The sequence below is a fragment of the Myotis nattereri genome (genome assembly GCF_964212035.1).
Source record: "Myotis nattereri genome assembly, chromosome: 16".
NCBI classification, from domain to species: Eukaryota; Metazoa; Chordata; class Mammalia; order Chiroptera; family Vespertilionidae; genus Myotis; species Myotis nattereri.
In genome coordinates, this window is record NC_138091.1 from 13,087,744 (window position 1) to 13,093,672 (window position 5,929).

The window sequence follows — 5,929 nt, forward strand, 5'->3', positions numbered from 1 at the left end:
TCCTTCCCAAGACCAGATCTGCTCAGATACGCGAGTGTGACGCTTTGGCGCAGAGACAGAGAGACCTACAAGATGTGTGACATATACCAGTGGTATGCAGTGGTTTGAACAAGAAATAAAATATCACCTGATACCCAAAAAAATGTACATCCCTGTTCGGAAAGTCATATGCTGCTCTCTGCTAAACTGAAGGAGACATACACCCTTTGACAAAGCAGTTTCACTCTAGGCCCCAACCTCTAAAAGTGAGTGTATTTAGCAAGAAAGTCACAGAGGCAGAGAGGTGAACCAGCTGGGCTGCGTGGGTCGGGAAACAAGTTACAGAGGCAACAGGAGGCCCTTGAGAAGGATAACAAAGGTAACTGAGTTAGAAAAGAAAGCGGGGGAGAGGTGTGTGGGAGAGAGAGAGAGAGAGAGAGAGAGAGAGAGAGAGAGAGAGAGAGAGAACCTAGGACTCAACCTTTGAAAAGTAAGGGCAGCGATGCATGAGGACCATGGGAGCAGGAGCCCTCAGTCGCTCTGTTTAAGGGGGCATGGGGGAAATGCGTGGGTTAACTGGCACACTATGAAATCACATTGCAGTTCCATCAAAAAAAGAGTCCTTTGGACTAGAAGGGTATCCCTGGTGTCTTGTTAAGTGAGAAAAGTAAGTCATAGAGGGGAAATGGGGGGCTGATTAATGGGCCACCTTTGGAGGTGATGAAAATCTGGAATTAGATCGTGGTGATGGTAGCACTGCACTGTGAATGAACTCAGAGTCCCTGTGTTGTACATCTTTAAATGGTTAAGGTGGTGAATGCTGTATGCATTTACCTCAATAAAAATAACAAGTCCTGTGGATGTGTGGGTTTTCAGCACTTGCTCAGGAGGACACCTGCTATTTATGAGTGTGCTGTGGGAGGAGAAGTGAGCCTCCCAGGGCCTCCTGGAATCCAGGGTTCAGGTGGAAGGAAAGAAATCTCTCTGAGGGGGAAGGTAGGAGGAGGAAGGAGGACAGTGGGGTGAAGGGTGAAGGGGCAGCCTCCTGGCTGGGGCTGGGAGGAAAGTTAGGGAGGAACCTGTCAAGCAGGAATGTTTCGGGGAAATTCTAAGCGCTAAAGAACAGAACCTCTCCACCATGACGTTACAAACCCTCAATAAAGCCCAAGCATGCCTACTAACGCTGAGCTGACTCATGCTTAGTGTGTCTAGTTCTCTTGTGCAAGTCAAAGGAGAGGATAAGGTTTAAGTCAAGATCAAGAAGAAGCTAACAGCTGAGTGAGCCCATGGAGGCCTGCCTGGAGGACAACCTTCGGTGGGCGATGCTTCCTTAGAAGTCAAGTCCCTCTGTGCCTCAGGTAATGTGGGGGCAAACCTGTTCCAAAAGGACACGCTGGAGTCTGGTCCATCTGTATGGTCCCAGCAGTGCTCAATACAATGCCAAGCACATAGTAGGTGTTTAATACACATTTATGGAATTGAACTGTAGTAAGGTGGATTTTTATATTGAGATGTAATTGATATGCAACATTGTGTATGTTTAAGGTGTACCTGTTGATTTGATATATTTCTATATTGCAATATGATTGCCACTAAAGCGTTAGCTAACACTTCTATCTCGTCACATAATTATCATTTCTTTCTTATGATGAGAACATTTAAGATCTGGTCTCCTAGCAACATTGAGTACATAATGCCGTATTGTTGGTTGCCATCACTAATGCTATGCATTAGGTCTCCAGGACCTATTCCTCTTCTACATGCAAATTTCCCTTTGACCAACATCTCCCCAATTTGCCCATCCCCCAGTCCTGGTAACCATTGTTTTTCTCTCTGTTGGCTTTCAGAGTTCACATATTAGTGATGCCCTGTAGTATTTGTCTTTCTCTGTCTGGCTTCTCTCACTTAGCATAATGTCCTTAAGGTTTATCCATGTTGTTGCAAATGTCAAGATTTTCTTCTTTCTCGTGGCTGGATGATATTCCATCGCTCATATGTACACTATATCTTGCTCATCCATTTATCCTTCGGTGGACACTGAGGTTATTTCCCAAGGATGCTGCAGTGAACATGGGGTGCAGCTATCCCTTCAAGGTAGTGATTTCATTTCCTTCAAATATGTACCCAGAAGTGGGATTGCTAGATCAGATGGTTCTATTTTGAATTTTTGAGCCGCTTTAATAGTGTTTTTAACAGTGACTACATAAGTTTAAATTCCCATCAACAGTGAATAAGTGTTCCCGTTTCTCCACATCCTCACCGACACTTGTTATTTCTAGTCCTTTTTATGATAGCCACTCTAACAGGTGTGAGGTGATGCCTTATTGTGGTTTTGATTTGCAGCGTCCTGATAATTAGGGATGGTGAGCATCTTTTCATGTTCCGGTTAGCCATTTGGATGTCTTCTTTGGAAAAATGTCTATTCGGATCCTCTGCCCATTTTTTTTTAATTAAATTATGTGTGTTTTATATTGTATGGTATACGTTCTTCATATATTTTGGATATTGTGCAATATATGGTTTTATCCTATTCCATAGGTTGCCTTTTCATTTTTTATTGTTTCTTTTGCTATGCAAAAGCTTTTTAGCTTGACGTAGTATCACTCATTCATTTTTGCTTTGGTTGCTCATGCTTTTGTCATCATATCCAAAACTATCATTGCCAGAATCGGTATCCAATAGACTCTTTCCTGTTTTCTTCTGGGAGTTTTATGGTATCAGATCTTATGTTTAAGTCTTTGATTTGTTTCAAGTTAATTTTGGGGAATGGTGTAAGACAAGGGTACAATTTCCTTTTTCTGCATGTGGCTGTCCAGTTTTCCCAACACCATCTGTTGAAGAAACCATCCTTCCCCATTGAGTTTCCTTGGCTTTAGATGAACACTTTTTACATTATTCTCAATCAAGAGAGGAGTCAAAGCTTGCTGATATTGACCGAGTTGGTGCTCATCCCCAAAGCCCAAAGGACTGACAGTGTCCGTCCGTCTCCTCCTATCACGCTCCTTCGGAGGTTCTCCTTGCACCGCTCTGCCCATTGCAGTACCAGCACCCAGGCACCTGATGCGCTCCTCCATCTAGGACTGCAATGGCTGGAATTATATGCAGACCACAAACCAAGGTGGGCCGATGAACTGTCCCTGCCCCTGGAGAAACTAAGTCGGCCTCTGTGCCCCACGAGGGGACCGTCACCACACCTCCTGCTGCTTTCCCACCAGCCTGAAGACTCTGCCACCCTCTGTGCTTCCTACAGCCAGGCCCTGGCCACATCCAACACACACCCTGCAGAGCCTGCCGAGATGAGGAAACTCAGATCAAAAGCCAGGGAAGGGCACGACATCAGAGGGCCAGGTGGCGCCGGTGCACGGGAAGTGCTGGGTTGTCCCTGCCCCAGTGGCCAGCACACCATCAATTGGTCACTTTCCAGGCCAGATTCCTCTTCTACCCTGTGGATCCTTGTGCACCATCCCTAGATTTGCCCTCCAACCCCCTGCCACCCCCACCCCCAGACCAAAGCTACTAACCACACATCGGAGCGGGTCACACACTGGGCCTCACACCTGGAACAAGTCTAAAGTCAAGGCCGTAGCTTCTGGCATCTGCTTAGCTCTGCACATTTTGCTCAGTTCTTTCTTGGGTGGCATTACGTTGGCCTCCCAATAACCCGAGAGGTACAGAGGGCAGGCCTGTGAGCCCGCGCTGTGGGTGATCACACAGACGCTCAGAAAGTTGAAAAGGCAGCAAGCAATGGGGTTCCCACTTGGACTCTAAATCAGGGAACATGTTCGAGTTAGGTCAACCAATTTGGCGGATGAAATCTACCAGTTGAAGTCGATGTGCTTGTTCATCCATTTAATCATCTATCTGTTTGCTAACCTTTGTATTCCTCCATCTGGCACAGAGCTTAAAGCAGTAGCAAGCCTCACCGAATGTTTTACAATTAACAAATGGCACGTTTTCTTTCCTAAAAAAAAAAAAAAAAAAAGTAGCATATGATCAGGTTGTAATGATAAACAGGTAAACAATCAAAAGGCAGTGTTATAACTATAATCATTGATTCCCATTAATTTTGTTAGTACTCGCTGTATGCCAGGAGCTGAAGGAGACGGGCCACTCCGGCGTGGAATGGAGCCATATGTAGCCGAGTGTAGTCGTGGGGCTGCTGGGAGTCACCCTCAGCCCTACTCCTTCGGTTTAGAACTTGGGCAAATTATTTAATGTTATGGAGCTGCAGCTTCCTCCTCTATGAATGGAGATAACAAAACATCCTTGACAGGGCAGTCGTGAGGCTTATTAGTTACTAGATGTAAAGGTTTCAATGATGATTGCTCAATAATTGTTATAATTATTACTCGTTATTGCTGTTATGCAGCAGTGATGTAAAGGGCAGAGTCTGCAATGGGAGAAAACTCAGATTTTTAAAATTACAAATTTAAAATCAAATCTATGATTTTTAAAAAATAACTACAACCCATAGAAAGATACATATGGTCAATTGATTTTTTTATTAAAGTGCAAAAATGAATTTGACAGGGAAATGAGAACTTTCAATAAGTGATGCTGGCACAACTGGATATGGGGGGGAAACTCACATTTCAAGCCTTACCTCACACTGCACACACAATTTCACTGTTAATGGACCACAGACCTAAATATAAAAGCTAACACTAAAATAACTTCATCCCAAAATGCTCCTTCATAGCCCTACGCAGTCTACCCATGACAACCCTCTGCTTGCTTTCAGTCCCTGTAGTTTTGCTTTTAAAAAGAAATAATGCACATGAAGTGGCATCACACAGTCCATAGTCTTCTGTGTCTGGCTTCTTTGCTTAGACTAACAGTTGTGATTCACCCAGGCCCTTGCACATTTCTGAAGTGAGTCCATTTCTCTAGCTGAGTGTACTCCGTGGTGTGTATATACCACACCTTGTTCATCGGTTGTATGTGAGCCCTTGGACTAGCTGCAGTCTGGGCCATGGTGACTCAGGCTGCTGTGAGCATTGAGTGCAGGTCCTTGGATAGACTCATGTCTTCCTTCACTTGGGGAAACGCCTGTTCACAGGGCAGGTGAATGTTTGTAAGAAACTGCCAGGCTATTTTCCAAAGCTCATACAGTTCTGCATCCCCACAGCCTCTCAGCCACATGGGGAGGACGAGGAGGACAGGCAGGACCACTGAGCTGGCCTCGGGCCTTCTGGGGAGGCACCCAGAGGGTGTCAGACGGACAGAAAAGCGATGTTTCCTCCCAAGACACGCCCTCGGGAGACAGAGGCAGAACTGAGGCCCAGGGCAAACCAGTGCTTTCCCACCACCTGAGCCCAGTGAAAGGCCGGGCCTCCTGCTGGCATAGCCTCAAGGCAGCTTAAAAACAAGAGAGAAGACTCTCTAGCTCGCGTTCTCTATCCCCTGCTCACCCCTTGGTGTGCAGAATGGCAAATATTTAGGCGACGAGAGGATGGGCCTGTGCTGTGTGCAGACCAAGGCTCTCCTCTCAAATTGTTTCCATTTCATGTGAGTATTTGATTCGCGTTTGCCTCGTCTGTTTAAATTCATTAGACAGTGACCGAGGTCCCAGTGAAACCAAATAGTTCTATGAAAAGCTGGAGGAACCCAAAGAGCAGCGGGTGTTCTGTCAAAACCTCTCCCTGCAAGTCCTTCCCTGTTCACGGCGGCCGGAGGCCACAGACCCAGGCCCACGGGGCTGCTCATCACAGTGGCAGAGTGGGGAGAGCAGTGTGTGCTGGTCGGGGCTGGGGTGGGAGAGGGGCGGGGGTGGGAGAGGGGCGGGGGTGGGAGAAGGGATGCAGGCGGATCAGAGGGGCTGGTGGCTGCTGCTCATGGTTACAGTGTCAGCCAGAATCCACAGGTGACTAGGGTCAGAGTTCAGACAGGCTTCCGGGGTCTGGGGTAGGGCTTTCCCTCTCCCTCCTGTGGAGCTTCGAGGCTCCCACAG